Here is a 26,393-nt window from a genome sequence, read left to right on the forward strand (position 1 = left end):
TGTTATTTCACTATATTCAACCAAATCAGTCAAATAAAATAAGATGGTATTCAAACTGTTAACAGTGAGAAAAACCGTTTATTAGCAGCTTTCACCTAATAGGTCAATCAACCAGAATTTGAAGGCACCAACTAGAACCACCTAATAAAGTAACTTAGTTCCTTGCAGATGTGTACATATTATAGCCGAGAGGACTAATCTGCTAATCTCATGACCGACCGGACGAGGGTGCGAGTCCCAGCATGGACACCACGATATTTCAACACAAGAAGACTTTCCAGTGTCCGGCACTACCCATTTGTGACCCTTTGCTATTAAAATATGATACTCTAATTCACGCATAGATGGTAGCAGCATAAAGCTGCTAAACTATTACTATTAACCAGTTAAATGAAAAAAAATGGGGTTTATGTAAACTGAAAAAACAAGAAACGCACCATCTGCCTTAAAAATTCGCTTGATTTCCAGCAGGCTTGGTGGTATAGTCAAATGGCATAAGTAACAGCAACAACACATCTATATCAGGGGTTTCCAACTTACATGAGGCCGGGGGCAGCAATTAAAAACACCAGTCAAATGGTGGGCCACAGCTTTATCAAAATTTCACATAGGACTCTTTTATGTTTGAAGGAACATTAAATATTGCTGTCAGATTTTTATCAAAGTTTTTTAATATTAAAAAACAAAATAACAAGCATTACAAATATTGCTTGTTACGTATCATTTTGAATCTTCTTAAGAGCTTAATGAAAAAATACTTTGGTGCAGAAACTTAATGAAAAAAAATTTTTTTTTTTTAAATTTCCTTCTGTGATAAATAAAAATTTTTTTCGACTTATTAGGAATTATAGCAACAACAAAAAATTTCTCGGGCATCTGAAATTAATTTTTTTTCTTCTTTTCCGCTCATGAGATATTCAATTCAAGGAATTAAGATAAAACATGATGTTCATTCTCTCTTTCATGCACTTTAAAATTTACAAATGTAAATAATTTCGTTCAAAATGAGTGGATTCAAAAAGTTTAATCGGAGAATTTTTTCGAGAAAATTTCTGATACGCACATGCTAAGTTATATTTACAAAATACAAAAAAAAAAATAATAAATAAATAAATAAAGAGCAGCATACACAATTATTTTTGTATTTGAAATATTTTCTTGGATGCAAAGCCTGAGAAATAAATTTTTTTGCACCTTTGGTATGCTAAATTTCACAGAAACGAAAAAAATAGGTTTTTCTTCTTCTTTTTTTCTTTTTTTTAAACGAGAAAAGTAAAACCTTTATAGATTTTGTACAAAAATTGTCCGATAAAAAATGAAAACTAATATATTGTAGTTCGTGGGCCACAAAAAAGGGGTTCAAAGGCCGGATGCAGCCCGCGGGCCGCCAGTTGGAAGCCCCTGATCTATATGATAAATATTCTATTAATTCCTTCTAGCCCATTCCAACTCTATAATTTTTCATTACACTCTCTTTCTCTTTGTCAGTAGTAATATGCAAATTACAAACCCCTCTTATGCTTGCATTTTAATACTCCCTTCTTTTTTGTTTTAAATTCAACTTTTTTTATAGTAATCTAGTTTTGAGAATTATAGAATTAATTTTAAATAAACAATGCAACTTGCATAAAATAAAATTTTATGTTTAGCTTATTGTATAAAATTTTGATATTCTTGACAAAATTGCTCTTCCATTTTCATCTTTTCCCAAATTTATCTTTTATTTAATTTTTTCCAAGAATAATGTTTTTGTACAGCATTTTTCTTAAATTTTTTGAATTAAAAAAAAATTGAAATTAAGAGGATTATTTTAGGGTCTTACGTAAGCATCTCTCATGCCCCTCCCTATCATTTGTCAGAAAGAAATAAGCAAACCACAAACATACTCTTTCCTCTATATGCTTTACACATAACTTTTATATAAAGCAAAAGAAAAAAGTTGTAGGAATTATGCAAATTTTGACGATTTTTTTCTAAAAAGAAATATTTTTCTTCTTTTAAAAATCAAGCGATTCCATTTTATTTTTAAACAAAGCATATCCAGAGTTTATCAATCAATCAAGCGATTCCATTTTATTTTTAAACAAAGCATATCCAGAGTTTATTTTTTTCGAGTAACGTCTCAGAGACATTTTATTTTTTCAAAAACATTAAATTTAGAAAGGTTCTTTTCATCACTCTAACTTTTTAGAGGAGTATCAGTTTCTCCTCCAAAATCTAAAATATTGGCAAAGTATTGGTTGAGATTTAAAGTAAGTTGTCGTGTACCAAACCATTTTTTTTTGAACGGACTGTTCTAATGCCATGAGAAATCCAGATGTGGGAAAGTGGACACACAGAGATTTAACAATGGCGTTGAAATCTCAAAGTAGGCCTAAAGTAGTTTTAAAATGGACTTTAAATCAATTTTAAAGCTTGTAGTATAGTTTTCAGAGACCCATAATGGATTTGAAGAAGTTTCCCGAAATTTTCATGGATTTTGTGAAAAGTTTATTTTTAACATTTGAAGATTCGCTGATTTGATCATGTGTTTGTTTGAATAACGCAACTGTCACTTCTTAATGTCTAAAGTTATTCGACATATTGTCTAGCTAGTGTGCAGATTAATTAGAGTTAGATTAATTGTTCAAAAAGTTTAAAATTAATTGTTCAATTTTCCTTGGTAATCTGCAAACTATCGAGATAATCTACACAAAAACATAAATAAATAAGACTTTTGCAGAAACAACAGTAACGCTTCTTACGCTAAATTAATATATTGTTACTTATTTAGTTTTTACTATCTAAAAAATTAAATTGTTACAATCAAGCAATCAATACATAAGTTGATAGAATTAATCATCAGTCTTTCATAATTGAAGTTCTTGTTACCATACATTAGTAAAAATACTAAATGGAAATGTCAATTTAATCGATTAACTTGTTTTCATGCCACTCTAAAAGTATCATGATATTACCAAAATGTTCTTTAAAAATATCATTCATTTTACTATTTTTTGTTGTTGGTAATTTCAAGCCTTTGATGTCCATATCTTGCCTTTTATGAAGTAGAATAGTAATAGACCTTATAATCTGTTTACCCTTCCATAGTTTACTTAAAATTGTGGTTTATTTAACTGACAGATTGCAATTAGGTCATAACTCTCAATTATAACAGATAGGAAAGGGATCTGAATGATATTTTCGAATGTTTTAAAGATACTAAACTTGGATAGATCAAGCTATGATCTTGTCTAAAAGATGTCTGTTGGATACACCTTTTATGGGGGTAGTGGGATATATATTTTTCATTTAGTTACGTGGAGTTTCTTTCTAAATACCAAAAAAAAAAAAAAAAAAAATGGCCTAAAAACTCTGTTTAATTTGAAAAACAGAAGCACAAGTTTGTGAAAGACATCAAGAATATATATCAAGTTTCACAGCGGAATTCAATCCCACAACATCCACGCTTCAAAGCGTTTAGGAGAACTACGATACCCCACAGTGATGAAGGCCTCTAGAATTTGTTGCAAGCAAAACAATCATACATTATTAGAGCCTCGTTTATGAGGATAATAGTCTTTCCATCAAATGCTCAGAAGGTATCGGGTTATCGTTGTGCTGTCTTTTTCATTTTGATACTATATGCTCTACAATTTGACAAGAGACAAGGCAGTTGGTAGGTACTTTATTTACATCACACTAGAGCTGCGCAATAGGCTATAAGCGACAGTCTGGGCAGCATCCCTCTGGATGATCCGAAGACATACCATTACGATTTTGATCCTCTATGATGGGAGATGGATGGGATAAAGAGAGGGGATGGCTCCTTCCCTTCGGTATCCCGGCGACTTGCGAGCGAAGTCGAGGACTTTATGGTAGAACAGTCTAACGAGGACCAATACCGCACACCCTCGGTCCCTACGCAGACTGATACAAGTGGTCACCCAATCGCTAACTGACTGCAGCCAGTGATGCTTAACTTCCGTGTTCTACTGGGAACCGTGTCTTTACGATCAGTCCACTGTGGGACATAAGAGACAAGTCATTCCTTACATAATGCATACGCACATGCATACGTATTGGAGGGATTCGAACCTGCTACCCTCATTTTGCATAGCGCTTGATGGAAAGACGAGACTTCTCGGTTAGGGATGTTCCTGTAAAACGAATAAGTAAAAAAATAAGAATTACTATTCCAATTATTTAATTATTTGTTAATTGTTACACTTGTGTATGAAGGCTTGTGTGCTCATTACGAAATACCGTTTATAAGCCCGAATCAAGTTGAAAAACTGCTAACTCTAGCTATTGAAATACGTAACAAGGATAACATTCTTGCGTGAAGATAGCAGATTCGAATCCCATCGCATTCCTGGAAATATGTGCGATGCATTTCTCCATCTTGTGCTTTATGTACTTCGACTTGACAGGGGCTTATAATTCGGGCTTTGTAATGAGTACATAAGACTTCATATGTATGTGTAACAATAAATATATAAAAACAAATAAACATGAGTAAATAAATACTTTCGGGGTTGCGTTGGAATTCAAACCCGCTACTCACTTTCATTTCAGAATGTTATTACAGCCCTCATGCGTAATAGTTAAGTTACTAATTTAGTTTGGCCTTATCTAGGCATTTGTATATTTACAAACAGGTAGGAGTTTTATTTACGTCGCACTAAAGATGCACAATGGGCTATTGGCGACGGTCTGGGAAACATCCCTGAGGATGATCCGAAGACATGTCATCACAATTTTTATTCTCTGTAGAGGGGATGGCTCCTCTGCTTTCGTAGCCCAACGAACTGCGCGCGAAGTTGAACACTTTGATGCTAGAACTGTTTAACGAGGACTGATACCCTGCAGACCCTACGCTGGCTTATCAAAGTGGTTACCCACCCGTTTACTGACCACAGCCAGTGAGGCTTGACTTCGGAGTTCTACTGGGAACCGTGTCTTTGCGATCAGTCCACTGTGGAACATTTTAATAGTTTTAAGGGTTGGTTGAAGTGCTTTGAAGTTGAAGCTTTCTTAGAAAAAACAGCTAACGGAAGAAAAAATATGAAAAATATGAATAACAAGCGTTTACTACATATAATAGAGGTTATCAAAACTGAGAAGCTTTGTGTTATCTCAAATTCTATAAGTGCTGTCAAAATTACTGAATTTATGTGGTTTTTACCTTATATTTTAATAAATGGCATGATGATAAATCCATGTCTTATTTTTAATTTTACCGAACGGCATCACAAAAGCGCTACTGCAAAATTACCGTTTTCTGGCTTTCTGGGATGTTTCCATAAATCCAGAGAACGCCGTAAATTTTACCATATTCTGGTAGTCTTGACAGTACTTTTTTTTTGGTGAATGAATTTAAATATTAATGAGTTATTCTATACACTACGCTATTTACATTTTGTAAATTACAATCAAATAAATGTTAAAAATTCTTCTCAGAATTAATTGTTTTCAAATGTATCTTATTGAAGTATTATATCTGATTTACTTTTTTGATATTTTGTGAATTATAGCAGAATTACAAACGTTATAAATTTATTTTGCAATTGAATTCATTATTTCCAACAGTATTGAAATTTTGGTATAAAAATATTAACAATTATTAACATGTCACTGAATTCCAAACCCGATCTTAAGAATGAATTTAAAACGAACGTTAATTAATCATTTTGCTGCATATATTATTGATTCTATTATGACGCTTTTTCACATTATTCAAATGAAACACTTAAAAGTCAAAATTTTATAATTTATGATGCCATTATGCGCAAGCGTCGAGGACGTACCGTCAAAATTCATTATCAGCACAAGGTCAGGCATGACACTAGCCTTTTCTTTTTTCAATTAAAAAACCTCTTCAAATCCCTTTAGGTTTACAGATAATACCCCTCTATCCAAAAAGGAAGTAAAACATAAAAACAAAGGAGCTGAAAATACCCCATAACCCTTTTTTTCTACACTTATAGTCATTTCATCAGGGGCCCTGAGGGCCATTAATAACCTTTAAGTTTTTAGGAAGTTGAAGTAGAAGTACTTCCCCCTTCTTATTTTTTGCGATTAGCTATTAAACATTAGCGTGATTAACAAAAACGAACCTTGCTGATTCATCGTTTCAAGAGGGGTAGGGAAAAAGGGTAAAAAAAAAAAAATTTTTTTTTTTTAGTTTTGTGTCCGCGTGGGGTGTACGGCCTTGCGCCCCTGGGGTAGGGAAGATTATAAAAAACGCGACAGTTGAGTAAAAAAATACAATGAAAAAATTGCCCGTAGGTTGAGGCTATTGTCTTTTGTTCACCACCCCACGCGCATCATAAAAAAAAGAGTTCCCCGACCCTAGGGGGGAATTATGGGTTACAATCAGCAACGGTTCTCGCCGATCGTTTTTGATTTCGGGATAATGCTTACAGCTGCTTCTTCGTACTTTATACCCGGGTGTGACCTTGCTAAATTTGCATAAAGGTTCAATGTATGATAGAGGACCTTGAAAATTTGGTGAAGTAAAGAAACAGTTTTGACGATTTAAAATCAATTTAATTGCAACAAACAACTCAACTAAAATATATTTAATCGATTTTTTTTACTTTGATGAAATTATTTGGTAAGACCTTAAAAAATTATTTTATTTATAAATGTAAAGTATGGTTTTATAATATCATGAAATAAATTATTTATGTTTTAAAATAAGCAAATTATTTTGGTGTAATTGTTTTAATACGTCATATAACTTAAAAATCTTACAAAATCCCCTGAAAGTAAAAATTATGAAGTTTATTTAAAAGACGAAAAGTGATCAATATTACTTTGCTGCATTTCTGCCTAAGATTCAATGCGTGAAACAGACCTTGAGAGTTTATTAAATTTAACAGATTTATCAACTAGTTTTACTGCATTAAATATTATATTAAAATTTATTTGAAAGAATAACTTGACTATTTTATTGCTCGAACAGCCGCTTCTGACGTCCAACTGGTCTTCTTTTCTAAACAAGTAAAATTTCAAGTATTTGAAAATTTAAAATCGTAAAATCGAAATTTAAGACAATATATAAGACAATATATAAGCATGAACTCATTTTGGATTAGTGACAGTGCTTTTTATTTTTATTTTTATCTTGTTCACACCTTGGTCTAAACCTTGGTCGTTTTGGGGCCTTTTTCTAAGATTTGGCAAAAATTTCAAATAGGGATTTGTTTTTCACTAACATTTTAAACAAAATAAAAATATGTTAATTTTCTCAATAGAGGTTTTGTAGGATGTAAAAACAAATGAGCAATTTTGATAAAATTAAGCTATGTACTTACTTACTATTGTAGATTTTCGCTGCGTTAGTAATCAAATCTTTATTTGACAGTCCAATGGCGTTTATTTGTAACTGTTTTCTTTCGTGAAAAATAATCCCAATCCGTGAAAATCTGATCATTAGTTTAAGAATTATTCACGGTGCTTACTTTTCTTGGGGGGNTTTTTTTTGGGGGGGGGGCAATTCACGTTTAGTGTGTTCAACAACTTTTCACCTGTAAAATTTCAGATTTTTTTAATAAAGTTTCTAATATTTTATTTAAAGGATAATGTTATAAAGCTTATGTGTAATATTTATGCTTAAAAAAGACGTTAAAAATAGTTTTTATTATTAAAATTTGGTAACAAAACGATTTCAGCATCAGAGTTTAATAAACATAAGTGTCTTAAAATAGAATCACCATTTGGACAAATGCCAGTTAGCCCATATATATCCTATATTACCTATGATGTTCAAATATAGTATTTCTTAAAAATTTGATAAAGGGATGCATGCAAGTGACGTAGTGTGGGTATCTCGATCCTGATTGGCTCCTGAAACATGGCATTTGTTTGCATTGCCTACTGTTCTTTCCATTCTACTTCGATTAAGCCGAGTTCACCGTGTATGAATTCTCTTAAGTGACGCATTCTAAATTCTTTTACAAAGATTCTTTCTTCCGTATTTAATTCCTTCCCTATCTGTTTACACATAGACTTAACACAAAGGTGGGCACGAAGGCATGTGGAACATAAATAAACTAATTATGTAACGAAGTTGCCAGGTACACAAAATATATCACGGTTACAACAAAATACATAAATAATAACTCTAAGTTAAGTAAAGGAAGTAGACGAGAAGGAATTATATTTCAATGTGTGATACGGCTCGGTCTTTAATTAAATTATCATTAATTAACCTTCTAACTTATGTAGAGAAACTTAGCTCAACTTTAAAAACGCGATTTTACTGATAGCGATTAGTTGGTGCTGACGTCATAGGTCACGTGTGATGGGTATAGGAGATCCTCTACTTCTTTAAGTAAAAATACCCAATTGATGTTAGCCAATGTAATTAATTTAGCACTGAAACTATGAGTTAAGCAAGCTTTAAGGTGATACTTCATTTTCCAGTGATTTCCTTTGCTTCTATTTTTATTTATTTATTTATTTTTTTGAAATTTAAAAGATAAACATTTTGTAAGGGTACTGTTTCCGTGGCAGTGTACATAGAATCCAAATCAGTGTTTCCGTTTTCCAATGATCCAGACAAGCATCAACAAACTTTCGCTCATATAGAAAGAAAAGTGGTACATGACTTTATGATATTATAAAATAGCATATTTAGACAAAAAAATTTCAATTTTAAAAATTTCAATTACGAAATTTAAATTTTTAAATAGTAAAAAGAATCACAATTTTCAATGGTTCTAGATGTTTAGAGTTCCGAATAAAAAATGCTTTTGTAAATCGAATTAATATGTTTTCAAAAAAACATTATCTCAAATTTGATCTTTTTAACATTGGATGGATAGGCGCAGTAAACTTTATCTAATTTTTTAAAGATTCTATATTTATACTTTACGCTTTCGGTCAAAACTGCATAAACTTCTCTCCTAAATCCTAATTAGTTTTTTGTACTTTAAAATAATTCTTCCAAAAAAAATCATTAACTTTTTGCTTTCGGATACATAATTAATTTGACTTTAAATCAAAATGCGCATTAATTATAGATACTTTATGGAGAAGGCAAATTAAAATTAGTAATTAAAATTATCCATCAAAAAATGTCTTAAGACTAAAAAGTTTTATCGGCATTTTAATGACTCAGTCATTAAGAAGGAGACGTGATTATGAATACCTTATTATAAGTACGTGATGGCGGATAAATTTTTTCTTCAAACATTAGATCTTTTTAATAAAAAATGATGCATATTTTACGGACATGACTAATTAATTTTTCTTTAAGTATTTCACTTTTCACATATCGTTTCTTTTAGTTTTTGTTTGTTATTCCGCCAGATTATCAAACATAATCATGAGCCTGAAAAAAAAAACGAAAACTTCAATTTTTTAGAATTCAATTTTATGCTTTTTTTAGCTTTAATAAAGGATGAAGAGGAAATAAATTTATTAATTTGTCTTGAACAGAAAGAAACTAATAACAGTTACAGCTGATGTGATTTGATGGAAAATTTTTAATTACTATTTTTCGCAATTATAAAAGCCTAATATTACTTTTTTATTAGCTTATTTATTTACATTATAATTTAAATTCAATTTTTTTAACAAATACTTTTAATTTTTTGAAAAAACTTTTATTTTCTGAGCAAAGATATTTCTTAAAAAGAATAATAATTTGTTTTTAAACAGCGTTTTTAAAATTGGATTGAAATGAGAAAATATTTCTGCTTCTGTCACTCCAAAAAGTTAAATGTAAGTTATATCACTTCAAACATGGGTCAATTTTCGATGGTGATAGAAGATTATAGGGATGGTGATGCACCCTACTGTTTTTGTTATTTATAACTTTATTTTTATCAAAATTGAATCCATAGTTCAAAATTACCAAAATACTGCAAAATTTACCGTGCTTCTGGCTTTATGGAAACACCAAAAAATTCAGTAATTTTTACCGAAGCGCTCTGGTAATGGTTTTAATAAATTAACAAGAAAATATTGTTTTATAATCTGTGATGAAATTTGGTAAATGTGGTATATTTTGGTAAATTTATCATGATACTTTAGAGCATGGCATAAAACCTACTTATTCGTTTAAATTTACTTTACAGTTTTGTATTTTTTGTTAAAAGTGCGGTAATAAGAACCATAATTTTTAAAACCAGAGTTTCCGTTAAACTATATGAACGATTTTTTTAATGAATAGTTTAAATACCGTATATTTCGGGTTTTTTTTGGCAAGAATTATGTTTTTTTACCAAAAACCATAGCCAGTCATAACCATACAATATAGTAATTTTCCTAGAATTTTTTTCTCCGTGTACAAAGTCCGTGTCCCATACAAATATCAAGACCATTCCTGATAGTTATTTTCTTCCTTTTAGTTATGTGTCTGATTCAGAAAATATTGCTTTTTCTCACCTTTCCGCTTCCTAAAACTACTTTTGTCTTCTGAGTAAATATATTTCTTATAAATAATAAAATAAAATAAAAATAAAAAGTCGATGAAAAAGAGAAAATGATTATTTTTTTGTCGCAGTGAAACCAAAAAACTACGTCGCATCACTTTCGACAAACGTAGGGATTTTTGACGGGGATTGAAGATTATTGGAAAGGTGGTGAGCCCTACGTTTATCGTGAGCATTTATTTATTATTTTTTTCAAGCGAAGTTGCATGAATTAATTTAGAGTAATGGTCGCCATATTTAGCTACATATTTTCATTCTAAGTATGCTAAATAAGGACTTCTTCTTAGTCTTGTATCTGTTAATCTGTTTGATTAGAAAAAAATTTTTTCTCTCCATAAATTATTTGATGCTATTTTTTATCTTCTAGGCAAAGATGATGCCCAAATAACGCAAAGATGATCTTAACAATAAGATGCTGCATCAAAAGGTAGAAAGCGGGTATTAGAGGTAAGTTGGTATTCTATGCATAATTTTTACCACAGTGAGCATTGAGGGACGGTACTAATAGTCCAGTTATAACCAAACCGTCAACCACTGATTTAAAATATCCTCAGTGGTAGACGAATCATGGTTAGAGTCTCCATGCCATCCGGCCAACCGTGGAAGGTTTTCGTGATTTTCCTCTCCATGTAACTCAAACATGGGTTAGCTCCAGCAGAAAGTCATCCACGAAGGCAAATTTCTCTTAATACTTGATACAGGAAGTTCCGTTGTTTTCATGATTGGGTTCAAAATTGCAAGGCTATGGAGCTGATTATTAGCAGTCGTAAACCTAAACTTGGGTCGGCTGTTCAACGACGGTAATAAACCACCCGTCGTAGGGGCATTTTTGGAAAATAGCAGCAATTTAATTTTCCATTTACTAGAAATATATGTTAGCCAAAATTAAGATTTTTTTTTTAAATAAACTTAAATTAAGAATTTTTTCAAAAAAGGTGGCAGCTCCTTTGATTGAAAGTCCTTTTATAAGTCTGACGATATCTGCACTTGACTCACAGGGAAATCAGTTTCTTTGACTATAATACCACTATCTTGAACATAAATACGATACAAGTTTTCTAAAACTTTAGTAAAGAGATAAATTGAACTCAAATTTTCATTTACGTTGAACCACGGTAAGGACTAATCCAGATCAACTTAGTACACTGAAAAAAGAAATTCCGGTAAAATTTCCGTACTTTATCATAAAAACATTTCTGATTAAGAGAAAAAGTATGTTCTGGTAATAAAACCAAAACATAAAGTATTTTAACTATTCATATGGTAACGGTTTACTGAAAATTTCGATTTTTAAAATTATAGTTATCATTACCACACATTAAATTTTACCGAATAAATGGTTTTTATTCAGTATTCTAAGATATGATATATCATTACCAAATTCTATCACATTTATCAAATTTTAACGTATAATATAAAACAATATTTTATTGTTAATTTTACCAAAATCATTACCAAAGGACTTTGGTAAAAATAACAGTTCTCCCATAGAGCCAGAAACCATATACCAGAAACCATAAATTTAAGCATATTCTAACGATAACGATGTAACGATTGGGTTTCTGAGCTGAATTGTTTTAGAAAACTTAAGAGGATGCCATACCACGGGAGAAACTTTTTCGTCACAAATTCTCTTTCACCTCCAAAACTTATTTAATATTCAAAATATAAAAAAACACGCAAACTTAGACTATAGCTCAAACAAACCTAGAGTAAGCCGTGAAGTTTAAGATACTGAATAGAACTTATTTAATATTCAATATATAGAAAAACACGTAAACTTAGACTAAAGCTCAGACAAACCTAGAGTGAGCTGTGAAGTTTCAGATACTGAATAGAACTTATTTAATATTCAAAATATAGAAAAACACACAAACTTAGACTATAGCTCAGACAAACCTGGAGTAAGCCGTGAAGTTTCAGATACTGAATAGAAATTTTTAACATATCAAAAAGAAAACAAATTATGAGAAGATTACTAAGGATTATGAAATGGAGAAGTTCTCTTGCAATAATTTGCTTACATTTTGATATTTTGAAATTTTTTTAAGCAATTTAAAGTTAATCTCTTACTCTAGGTTTGTATGAACTCACCTTTTCCTTTTTTTTAAAATAATTTTAAGTTAGTAATAGGGAAGAAATAGAATTCGTGATTAAAAGTTTCTTTCCTGGTATATCGTCCTTTTAAGTGGTACAGTAAGGCAGCCACTTTGGTGAAACAGTCAAATAGAGTTCACATTCTAACCAAGGAACATGATGGCAATTGACTGGAGTCCAGATTTTTCAAATTTCTTAAATGGTGTTTCTCATTTAGCCAATAATTAAAAACTGAGTAAATTGTAGCAGTTGAAAGAATTTAGCCAATTTTTTTTTCGAATTCGGAATTAAATTTTAAAGCTTTTTTTCATCAATAGTTTGTAATCATCTGATTTAGTTAAGTATTGGATTAGTCATGTTTAGTATAACTATTATAGAGAAAAATAGAAAGCTATAGGCCGACTCCCTCTACTTTAGAAACTAAAAGTTCAGAAGAATCTCCACTTCCTATCGTTTTCATAAAGTCTAAATGATCGACTAAAAGGAACCGTATAAAATTTTCAACCAATTTTGCAGATTGGGTAAAAAACTTTTCAATTATGAAACAGATAGTTTGGTAAGGGTTTCCGGAAGTGAATCAATTAACGTTTTAACCCAATAATTAATAATTCAAATTTTCAATAACGTTTTGCTCAAAAGCAATCTATCTTGGGAAATTAACTGAAAACTTCTATACTGCGTTTTTAAACAGGCAATAATTATTAATGATATCATCATTGGAACTTAAAAAATATGCATGGTCGAAACAAAATTAATTCGATTATGAAGCAGATAGGTATGGGTTTTCCAAAGATACTCAATCAACTCATATTTCAACCCAATAATTAATATTTAAAATTTTCAATTATTTTTTGCACAAAAATAATATATCTTGTGAAATTAACTGAAAAATTTCTATCCTGCATTATTATACAGGCAATAATTATTAGTGACGCTAGTATTGGAACTTAAGAAAAAAATGTGTATTGCTGAAGCAAAATTAATTCGATTATGAAGCAGAAAGGCATGGTTTTCCTAAAATTACTCAATCAACTAATATTTCAACCCAAAAATTAATATTTAAAAATTTTCAATTACGTTTTAAAAAAAATAATATATGTTGTGAAATTAACTGAAAAATTTCTATCCTGCATTATTAGACAATAATGCAATTATTAAAAATTTCTACCCGGCGTTATTATACAGACAATAATTATTAATGACATCATTATTTAAACTTTTGCAAAAAAAAGGGAAAAAAAAGAAAAAAGAAATGTATTGCTAAAACAAAAGTAATTCGATGTTTTTATAAGATTAAAAATATAATGAAAAAAAGGTATAATTTTTTTCAAAGTGTAAGAAAAAACAATTATAATCCGTACAAATTCATTCCGTTCGTTTTTATCTCCTCGTTTTTAGAACTAATACTTTTCGAATACGAACAAGAACATTTGATATAAAATTATTAATCTCTGCTCAAAGGATGGTTTAATTATTTGTTGCTGATTTCTAGTAAACAGCCTAGAAAAGCGTCTATAAGACATGGAACAAAAAGAAAAAAACAAATGTCAATTGTAAACACCTAAGTCTCTTTTGTGACTTACTTTAATAATAACATATCTTGTATTTTAATACTATAATCCTCTTTACTTTTGTTGAAAAGTTGTCTTTTTCGTCATCTTAAAAAATTTCCATTGTTCTTTGCGCACTTGGGATTTCAAAATAAACTGAAATTAAGCCTGACTCACTGCGTGAAACTAAGAGCAAATCTTTCAAAAAAGTATATTTAAGTAGCTGATTCCTTGGAGGGAATTAGTAATGGAAGAAATATAAGGAAAAAGAAAATTACAAACGTAAATTCACTTAGAAACTATTTCAAATAAGACATAAAAGTTAAAGAAAAAAAATTAGGATTATAAACAACGTAATAGTGGGAAACAAGAAAAAAAAAATTCGAAAACAATAAAGAAAAGAACAACACAAATCTTTCTTCGATGTCTTTAGACAAAGAAATTATTCTAAATTCCTTTGGAAAACTGCGGAAGTAGAAAAAAAATTAAATTGCATAAATTCTTAACGGGGTTTAAAAGCGCAGGCGGAATTAAAAAAAAAAATGGCGGAGAATTTGCTCTTTTCTTAATTAGGCGCTTTTAGGCCTAAGAAACAAAAGAAGATCTAGTTTCTAATACCGAAAGAATACATTTATTTATTTTATTCTGCGCAGAACGAATTATTCTTTAGAAAACTCTCCTGAATAAGGCGTTCTGTGGTTGAAACTGTAATCCTCTGAGTATTAACTTTTAAATCTCCTGAAGTTGTAAAGAGTTTTATTTTATTTCGTGACTTGGATCTGAAGATCCATTTTAGTTTTATATCTAGTTGGGTGTCAGGGGTTCATTTAAAAACTGAGGATCAATGATTTTATTTGTTTGATTCTCATTTTCATATGTTAGGCGAGAATCAGTATGGAAAAAAAAATCATTTAAGGGTTATTTTATTTTTTTTAAAGATTTGTTAAAATGTTTTTGTCCCCTCTTCGAAGACAAATTTTTCCCCTATACACAATCCTTGTCTTCTAGATTGGGTTCAGAATTACATGTTGCGGAGTTGAACATTAGTAGTCGTAAACCCAAAATTGGGTGAGTTGCTCAATGACGATTAAAATAAAATTGTAATAGAAGCCGTGATGACTCAGGGGATAGAGCGTTTGCCTTCCAATGAGGTGAACCGGGTTAAAAATCCCATCGATGGCCGGTTGATACGAATTCCACATTCGGCTGGAACCGACCACAGTGCTGGCGCAAAATATCCTCAGTGGTAGACGGATTATGGGTTAGAGTCCACCCTGGCGTCAGGCTAACTATGGGAGGATTTCATGATTTTTTCTCTCCATGTAACGTAAATGAGGGTTAGTTCCATCAAAATGTCCTCCACGAAGGCTAATTTCGCCCAACACTTGATCCAGAAGTTCCTTTGTCTTCTGGATTGGGTTTAAAATTACAAGGCTGTGGAGTTGAACATTAGTAGTCGTAAACCAGAAAATCGGGTTTGCTGTTCAATGACGGTTATAAATAAAATAGTGATAGAAAGAGACATGGTGGCTCAGGGGATAGAGCCTTTGCCTTCCAATGAGGTGAACAGGGTTCGAATCCCAGCAATGGCTGGTCGATACAAATTCCCCACGCGACTTGCACCGATGACAGTGGTGACATGAAATATCCTCAGTGGTAGACGGATCATTGATTAGAGTCCCATTGTTAAACGTGGCTAAATGTGGGAGGTTTTAGTGGTTTTCCTCTTCATGTAACGAACGCTAAAAGTCCTCCAAGGACGCAAATTTCTCCCAATACTTGATTCATGAATTCCCTAGTCTTCTGGATTGGGTTCAAAATTTCAAGGCTATGGAGTTAAACATTATTAGTCGTAAACCCAAAATTAGATTTGCATTTCAAAGAACCGGTTTTAAACAAAATAAAATAAAATAGTAATAAACTAAAACTAAAAGTCCTCCAAGAGCGAAAATGTTTCCTAATACTTGATTCATGAATTCCCTAGTCTTCTGGATTGGGTTCAAAATTTCAAGGCTATGGAGTTAAACATTATTAGTCGTAAACTCAAAATTAGGTTGGAGTTTTAAGTTATAAAATAAAATAAAATACTAAAAGAAAATTTGATTGACCAGAATGAAAATTATCTATTATTTAATACATAGTGTTTTTTTCTTACTTTCTTTTTTATCTTAAAAGAAATTTTAATAAATCATAATAAAAATTTTTTTCCGTAACATGTTTCGTAAAATATCAAATTCAAGGTAATAAATACTGGCACCCTAAGTGCCGGTGCCTTTGACTGTAGTTTGATCTGGAATTTTTTTCAGTGTATCTAACTAGATCGTTCCACATCTTCCCCTACTTTTCTCGCCTACCTCCACGAATGATTCTCAATGATTTTTCTTCTTAAATTTAAATTCAACAAAAAGATCCCAAAATATTTTATTGCATTAAAACAGATTTGATTTCGCAGATTTACTTCTGATTCTATTAGGATAAAATTTAAATGTAATAGTTTTGCTCGATTAGCATAATTACTTCACCATCAAACTTATTTTGAAAGTTTTAATTTAATTTTCGGTTACTGTGATAATTCTTTTAACTTTTTTTCGCCGAAGAGATTATTTTAGCAGTAGAGCTAAAAGATAATTTTTAATATCAGTTTAGAGTTATAAATTAATATTTTGATTTGTCATTTAAATTGTATACATTGTACAAAAATAGCTTGAGATCAAATTTATCCTCAAAGTTAGAATTAGTTACAAAAATGGTAATACAACTTATTTTTCTGTTTAGCTAAAATAATACTTTTTACAATTAAACCTTTAATTGTTACAGGTGTTTAATACCTTACAATTACTTTATAATAAAGAACAAACACTTTAAGTTTCTGGGTTTTAATTCTTTTCCAGAAGCGAAACAATAATAATAACACTTAATTATTTTAAGATAGGATGACAAATAAATATTTCTTGCAAATTCCGTTAAATTAAAAATAAATAAAGGCCAAAGATACCTGGAAAGTCTTTGTTTATTAACGATCATATCACGTGATTTTTGTCACCAATGAGAATGCACGAAACGGTATTGCTACTTTATGATGAATAGAGAAAAATAATTATATTCCTCTGCAACATTCTAAATTGCTCCAATTGATCAAACCTATACGATTAAACCATATCCGTAAAAATATTAAAAATTATACATTAGTTTTTGACATNGGGGCCGTGGGTTACATTTTTTGTTTTTGTTCCATAGAGAAAGCAGTAGAAGACCAGACTTTGGAGTCGGAGTTGTAGAAAATTTTGAAGGAATCGTAAAAAAAATGACTCCGACTCCAGTTGATTAAAATTTGTTAGGTGTTACGAGACTCTATCAGAAAGTAAAATATTCTGCCGTTCTCTTCTTCTACTCAAAATAATAAATTTGACTCCAACTTTTAGTAAAGAATAACAACATTTTATTTACATAACAATTTTAAGACGATAATTTTTTGTTCCACAAAAAAAAGAAGTAACGTTGCCATTGCTACTCGGCGGTTTTGAAATAAATCAAAATTTAGCTTTTAGCTTACATAGAAAGTATTTAACAACTTTTAACGATAGGTCCTGGGAAGAAAAGAAAAAAAGATTTTGATCTAATGAAAATTATATAGACAAATGATTGTAGTTATGAGAATAAAATTATTTCGCTATTAGATATTATGACAATTTCACTGGGGAACAAATTTTTTGTTGTAATTGGATTTCAAATATGAAACTATTGGGTCATTATGTATGAAATGTCCGATTACCTAAAGCCTCAAGTTTGATACCAGATGTCACCGACATTTCACTTCGATCATCCTTTATTTATTTATTTAATTTTTTTTTTTTTTGTATTGAGAAGGTACGCCATCCTACTTTCAGATGCACTTATTTGTTTTTAATAGTCTATCGTATTGTCGTCTGGAGGTTAAATATTATAAGCCATAATAGTATAAGACAAAAATGCGAGTTATTTTGGAATATGAGTTCTGTCATGGAACTAATGCAGCGCAGACAAGCCGAAATGTTAACGAAGTGTTGGCAAGGATGTAGCTAACGAGCTTACAGCACGTCGATGGTTCATAAAATTCCAATCTGGAGACTTTGGTCTTCAAAATGAACCACGCGGGCGGCCTGAGAGCAAGGTGGATGACGACCAACTGAAAGTTGTAGTGGAAGTAAATCCATCTGAAACGACGTGTGAACTAGCATTAAGGTTTGAAGTTACCATCCCAACAATATTATGTCACGTGAAAGCAATCGGAAAAGTAAAAAAGCGGGATAAGTGGGTTCCGTATGAGTTGAGCGAGCGTCATCAACAGAACCTCTTTGAGGCTTGCTGTTCCTTGGTATCAAGTCTAAAAGGCGATCCATATTTGACAGGACAGTCACATGCGATTGAAAGTGGATACTTTTCGATAATCGCAAGAGCTCGGCGCAATGGTTGGACAAAGATGAAGTGCCAAAACACACTCAAATGCTGAGTATACATCAAACGAAACTAATAGTGTTTGTTTGGTGGTTCAGCGCTGGTGTTATACACTATAATTTTATGAGACCTGTGCAATCGACAGCGGGGGACCTCTACTGTCAACAGTTAGAAGAAATAATGAGGCAGCGGCAAATTAAGCAGCCGAGATTGGTCAACAGGGACAGACCAATCCTTCTGCAGTACAACACTCGACCACATATTGCAAGATCGACGTTAGTTAAACAACAGGAACTGGGGCCTGGAAACATTTTGTCACCCACCTTACTCGTCAGATCTCGTGCCAACTATTTGCCTTTTTTTCCGAGCCTTGGACAATTTTTTGAAAGGAAAAATATTTAATTCCCAACACACTGTGGAAAAGGCATTTCAGGATTTCATCACCAGCTGCTGTCCAGAATTTTTCGCTAGCGGTATTAGTAAGCTATAGTTAAAATGGCAATGTTGTATTGATATTTTGAATAATTATATTATTTCTTTCCCGAGATATAATAGACCAAACTTTCGGTCTCAAATCGGACGTTTCATACTTAATGATCCAAAAGTTTTGCTCCTAAAGCAGCAGCAAGCAGCAATTTTATTTTGGAATGACATTTTTAACCTGTTTTTCTTTTCTTTTGAAATGTAAAAGTTAGAAAACGTTATAGAGGTCGCTAAGGAGGAGGATTTACAGGAGTAGGATTTACTTCTAGGAGAGCTGTGGCACATCAACAAGATTAAAAGTCCATGTCCAAAAATGTCATAGTACGCAGCTAAGGACGATTTCTTTTTTCGTGTGATCTGTTCATTATCACAGGAAGAAAGTTCATGATAGAGAAGCGCTCCCTAGCGGCGTATCACGATTTTTCCGAATATAAGTTCCTATGCAATTTTATTACTGACGCTGTTCCCTGAGTACTCTAGAAGTTTATCGTAACATTTATACAACCCACTGTCATATATAATGTTATTAAATTCGCACAGTTCGACCTCGAATTGGCAAAAATGTCAATTAAAAAAACTGTAGTTAGGTGAGAGAAACCGATTGCAAATTTGAAATTCACAATATGAAAGTGTCCAAGATCCGTTAAAAAAATCTCATGCAATGGAAGAAAAAAATTGTTCCCCAATGTTATTAAAACTTATCACGAGCTTAAATTAATTATGGCATATCTTTATTGGTTTTGCATGATTTCAATATTTTGTATAAATATATTTTTTGGGCTGTATTTATTAAATTGTTGAATTGGAGCCAACAAGTCCCTGTGTTGAGACTACAATATTTCCTCAATTTCCTTCAACATATGAAGAGTTTCCTGTGTCCTGCACTCACCAATTTGTGACCCTGGACTACTAGAATATGAAACTCTCATTCAGGCGTAGATGGCAGCACCACGAAGCTGCTTAATTTGAAAATTTTAGTATTTACCTTCCTTACGATGGGTGAAACAACATAAACTAGTTTAATTATATCCCAAGGTTCATTTAATAGAACCCAACTCAACCGCAACCAAACACCATTGGCCATTACCTAGCGAAATGCCTAGCTGCAATATCTAATTAAATTTCGTTTTTACGGGGTTGAAACCATGCTATCTATAAATGGTAATGGTTTTCTAACCATACTAGTTGTGAACGGTTTCAAAATCGTAAATGTTAAAAATGTTTTTTTTTATCGTAAATCTTACAGTTAATTGGGTGATCAGAAAGCTGCCGTTAGTTTTACTGTAATTTTGGAATGAAAATTCTAACAGTGTACCATAAAAAGTAACTTAGAATAAAATAATAGTTTTTTTTAAACATCAAACGAAATAAAAAAAAATCACCTAAACAAGAATCATATCATTTACTTAAAATAATTAAGTAAATGCAAAATCCCAGCTTACCTCGATATCTCAATCTTAGAAGAGAAGCATTTAATTTCGTTCGTAAAAAAAAAAGAAAAGAAAAAAGAAACTTTAATTTTCCTGTTCCGGTTTCTTTCTGGCGGGGGCCGTGGGTTACATTTTAATCAGCAACAATTCTTCAGTAACAGAAAACAAGAAAAACCGAATAAATAAAAAAGATACAAAACAAAGTATTTCGAGTAAGTAGATACTCTATCTGTAAAATAGCTTTTGTTTTATTACCTTCGCTAGATTAATATCGAAGAAAGCTTTTTCACCGTATAATTGGAAGAAAACTACTAGATAAATAAAGTTTAAAGGTTATATTAAGTGTATTTTGAAACAATAAAAAAGTATAAACTTTTAAAAATAACTTTGATTAGAGTGATTGAAAAAAAAATTTTTTTTCTTCGATTTAGTTTCATGGATTCTGAGAAAAGGAATTTACAACAAAGAAGAAAAAAATCTTTTGGAGTAAAAGAAGTGTAGATTACATTTTGTTTATTTATTTTTAACTGTTCTGCAATTTCAAATCATTTTTTTAAATAGCTACATATTAAAACAAGTTAACAAATTAAAATTGTGTTCTTTTATATTAACAATATGTAACATCGTAAAATTGAAAGAATAACTTTACGCCAATCTAATTTGGCAAAGTGTGTAATGGACTGGTGAATGTAAAACTATATTTTATAAGCGTGGTCAACAGAAAAATGTTGATCTCATTTTAAATAAATATTTTTTTAAGAAACGTATAAGGCTTCTATAGCCCCAAACAGCATAAATAGAGCCTTTAGCGGTAAATTTATGATGACTACTTATAAATTGCTCTTTTTAATGATAAATTATAGTTTTCAATTTACTAATAAATAATCAATATTATAAGAAATCAATCGTTTTCAAATTAATGATGAATAATCGATTTCAATTCTCAAATAAATAATCGTTTGCAATTTAATAATGAATAGTCGCTTTCAATTTAATGATGAATAATCAATTTAAATTTGTAAATAAATAATCGTTTTTAATTTAATAATGAATAGTCGCTTTCAATTTAATGATGAATAATCAATTTCAATTTAATTATTAGTAATCCTTTTTAATTTATTTATGAGTAATCGTTTTAAATTTGATGATAAATAATCATTTTCAATTATATAATTATTTCACTTTTATTTTACATCTTATAAATATAATGGTTAAATTATATTTATAAAATGTAATGTTAATTGTAAATTAGTGATTTTAATGCAATAAATAATCATTTTTAATTTAATGAAGAGTAATCGTTTTCAATTTAATGATTAGTTCGCTTTTACTTCATATTTACCAATTTACGCATCCAGACAAGTAGAGAATTGTTTTAGCCGAAAAGAAGGAGACCAAACGTGAGTCCAAGAACTAGTACTTCAAAAGTTGCAAGAAGTTTTATGCATAGAAAACACTGTTGCACATATTACTATTTTGTAGCTGTCTAGACAAATGAGTTATTGTTTCTTGTATTTTTACGCAGAATCAAATTAGAATATAAAAAAAACACCAAAAAAGAAAACAAGATAAGTCATTTTTTTTAGAAGAAAAGCATAAATAAGTGCACAAGGACTTTCTACATAAAAGTCCTTACAACTCTTTAATCATTCGCGAGTTTTGGTTCACATTTGGTTTTTCCTTAGTTCAGCCTAAAAACACGAATCAATACTTAAATTGTTAAACATACTAGTTGTAAACGGTCAAAAACCGAAAAGGGGAAAAAAAAGTTCTTGACCGTAAATGTTACGATTAATTAGAGAGGCAGACTGCTGTCGGTTATTTTACCATAATCTTAGAATGAAACAGTGAATATTCACCTTAATAAATAGGCGAAATAGTCACAAATTGTCACTATTTCGCCAACCTCCTAGCTTTACGTCATTTATGGATTGACCATTGTTAAAATTTAAAAAAAAAACTACAGTTTATTGACGTAGCATAGAATTTGTTTCTGGGCTGTTTTCCTTTATGAACTGATTTATATTTTTTATAAATAGCTTTTCTGATTAAATTTATAAGAAAAATATCATATTGTAATAAGAAATAAACTTACATTGTCACTAGCCCTAATTAGTAACTTAAATTACCTAATTAACTAGTATTTTCCAAAAATTTTCCCCGAATCATTAAAGTTCCATCTTAGCTTAACAAATGACGATAAAACTTATTTTGTTTCTCGAAAAATGTTAATAGACAAAAGATAAATATTAAGAATATTTTCTTTTTTGCGAATTTATAGGTATAACGTATTGATTGGAGAACTCCTTATAGATTTGTAATAACAAAGTGTCGAATGTAAATTCCGAGAAATAACAAGTTTGATGGAGAAAAAAATAAGTAGAATTTTTAAATCATTGTTTCTTGGTATTTCCTTGATCTATTTCTTAGAAATTTGTAACAAAAGCAATTAAGGCAACAATTTTAGCTGATTGAAATTCGAAATATTAAAAAACGTAGCAGATTCAATTAAATTTAACTGACTGTTAAGATTAAGAAAAAAAATTCTTAAGAAAATGAAGGTTCAATTCACGGAATTCAGTGAAATTCTAATTATTGTACAACTTATAATGTTATTATTAGGATAGTTATTTTATTCTACAAGTTATTAGCATCTGTAATGAATCCTATTATGTGGTATCTGTATTATATTATAAAATTATTGATTCTACAAATATTTTCATATTGATTAATAAATCATTATATTCATTATGTAAATCATTATGTTAATTAATGTAAATCATTAAGTCCGTTATGTAAAACGTTATGTTAATTAATGCCGTGTAGTTTAGTTAACGCAGTAAAGATTACATGGTTCAACTCAGTTAAATAGATATCAGTGTGCCTTGCGCTTTACCCAAAGTACAGTACGCAAAAAAGAAGTGAAAATAGTTTGACATAATGCTTTTGCACTGAGAAAAAAAATATTGTCGAACAACCAAAATATTTTAAAATTTCACAGTGCTTCTGGCTGTTTAGGAACACTGAAAACCTCAGTAATTTTTACCGAAAATCTTTGGTAATGATTTTAGTAAAATTAACAATAAAATATGGTTTTATAATCTGCAATAAAATTTGATAATTTTTACATGATGATTTGAACATGGCATAAAAACTATTTATTTAGTTAAATTTACTTTTCAGTTGTGTATTTTCTACCAAATGGTTAATAAGATTAATGGATAATAATGGATTATAAGAACTGTAATTTTCAAAACCAGAATTTCTGTAAACCGTTACCATATGAGCGGAAAAATTGCCAAAATGAATGGTTTAAATACCTTATATAGTGGGTTTTTATTATCATAATTATGATTTTTTTTACCGGAAATGCCATTTCCATATAATGCTAATTTTACCGTTTCCCCCTTCCGTATTATGATTTAGAGGTAGATATTAAATATGCTAAGTAATTAGAGCAGATGAAATAAGAAGATAGAAAACTATTCACAAAAATGTACTTTTTCTGAGAAAATGTATCCTGTTTTTTGACCTATTTTTTGACCTACTTCTGTCTTTCACATGGAGCCGGAGGGGATAGCCACAATTAGGAAAATATGGTCTTAATAATATAATCAGAGAGATCGAATTTCGTTGTGTCCGATATATGAACGTCAGATACTCTTTGAAAATTTCGTCATACTTATGAATCTACTTTAACAATAGTTACAACAACGCAATAATAAATTTTTTGAATTTAAAGTTTTAATTTTTTATTATTATTTGTAGCTAGTGGGTAGCGGCCCCTGATCGCTAACGCTCGCCAAACCCCGAAAATTGCTACGCAATCTTATACGGTTTGCTTCGCTCGCTACTTACTTAGGTACATTGCTAATGCACAAAATTCTAAGAATTCAAAACAATCATTCAAATCCATATAAAAACTTTTTTTAAAAAAAAAATACATCTCTTTAGTAAATACTAAGTCATTAAAATAAATTTGAATTCAAATAAATGGCATGTAATTCGTTAAACCTATTAGAAATGTGCTATAGTATAATTCGTGATATAAATCAAAAATCGTCAAATAAATTCATAATATATAAATTCGTGAAAAAAAGCGCTTTTGACAAAATACTAAAATAGAGATCTATCGACAAAGACTAATCACTTTTGCCTAGCCTAATAGTATGAGATTGCCGCAGCTGATGCTCTCTGGTTATTTCAGTTTCCGTTTTTTAAGCGCTATATGTTGAGCCACCTCAACTAGATTTGGAATGTGACATTTTTATCGGCAATCATTGGTCGATTCGCCATGTAAGAGAAATAGTAATGTAAACAAAACAAAGCAAACGTTGCCACTGGCGGAAAAGAAATACAGCCAAAATTTGGGAGTCACGTAAGAGAGTTATATATATTAGAATTTAAATTCAAATAAATGGCATGTAATTCATTAAACCTATTAGAAATTTTCTATAGTATAATTCGTGGTATAAAAATAAATTCGTGATATATAAGTTCGTGAAAAAAAGTGCTTTCTAAAAAATACTAAAATAGAGATCTTTATTTGTAATGTATTATAATTTCATGAATTAATTTATTTGTTGAAGAATGCTTGAGCTGTTAATGATACGAAATTTAATACATTCTTAAACTACATACATAATTATAAATAACAAAATTTAATACTTTAACGAAATTAGTAGTATAATTCTCGAAAAGTGAATATATTTTTAAAAGTTTAATTATTCATGAATTATGAAAAGCTTAATTATTCATATTAATTAAGCTTTTAAATTAAACTCTTTTTAAAACTCGGATTTTTAAACTTAAAATTTCACAGTGTGAATTCACAAATGATTAAAAATCTTGAACCTTACAAAGTAAGAATTTTTCAATAATTATTAAACTAATTAATAAAAAAATAATTATTTAGCTATCAATTTCAAATAGATGTCTTTGAGTAAACGCGCATTTAAATTATGGGGAAAACATTTTTGTTTCTGTTAAACATTTTTAGAGCGCTCAAAAAAAGCAATAATCAAATGGTAAGACTATTAAGAGAATTCGATCGTCATCGTTTAAATAATAAAATTTGGAGACCATATTTTCAGATAGTGATTACTTCTCCATATTTGGAGCATCAGAAATTAAATCCGTCGCAAACGAAACATGTTTGTTTAGAAAAAGTACATTTACCAAAGTACGTATGTACTCCCTTTCCCTCCCTCCCTCCCAAGAAAAGCTATTTATAACCATTTCATTTTGGTAACTATACATCATACAACATCAATGTTATTTTTCAAAATTGATAATTTTTTATCTTTTCTCCGTTACATCTTTTTTTTTAAACAATAAGCTAAATTTTTTTCGCAAATAAATTATTCGGTTAATAAAAAATTTTAGCTTTCATCAAAGAAAATAATTATGACATTCCGTTTTTACTAAATAAAATTATGACTTTTCTTTAATCAGTGATTGTATTTGTATTCCATAAGAATTATATATGTTTCTGATATTTTTTATCATTAAATAAATTTTCAGTAAATTTAAAGCGCTAAATTTTTTTAAGTTACTCAATCATCTGTTTTTTTTATGTTCATTGATGAAATATTTAACGCAGTAAAATATATATTCTATAAGCTGAGAAAATGCTTCATATCCCATTCGTAAATTATATTTATTTCAATTTATATGTTTTATCATAAATATAAATAGCTTGATTTGTGACATATTTTTTTCAAAATTTGTGCTCACAACTTAAACAACTGTTTTTTAAATTGAATCGATTAGTCCTAAAACCAGTAATTTTTTTTCTTCGAAATTTAGATTTTTGCATTATAATATATAGTTAATATATAGTTAAGATATACTGACGTAAATATATAGTTAAGATATACAAAATTCATGTTCACCTACTTGGTATAGTATATTTCTTGCAGTAAAAAAGGCTCTATTTATACCAAGCTGATACTTAAACTATACAGTTTTTT

The 26,393-nt window shown here is 30.1% G+C and overlaps 1 long non-coding RNA gene across 1 annotated transcript in view; it reads left to right on the forward strand.

Moving 5' to 3' along the window:
• The window catches only part of LOC107441404 (uncharacterized), a 265,160-nt gene that overhangs the window by 30,745 nt on the left and 208,022 nt on the right, over positions 1-26,393 (forward strand). Inside the window, exon 2 of the long non-coding RNA XR_001583730.3 lies at positions 10,795-10,874. This is a non-coding gene — a long non-coding RNA (uncharacterized lncRNA). The remainder of the gene's footprint in view (positions 1-10,794; positions 10,875-26,393) is intronic.

The sequence above is a fragment of the Parasteatoda tepidariorum genome, chromosome 4, assembly GCF_043381705.1.
Source record: "Parasteatoda tepidariorum isolate YZ-2023 chromosome 4, CAS_Ptep_4.0, whole genome shotgun sequence".
Classification (NCBI taxonomy): Eukaryota; Metazoa; Arthropoda; class Arachnida; order Araneae; family Theridiidae; genus Parasteatoda; species Parasteatoda tepidariorum.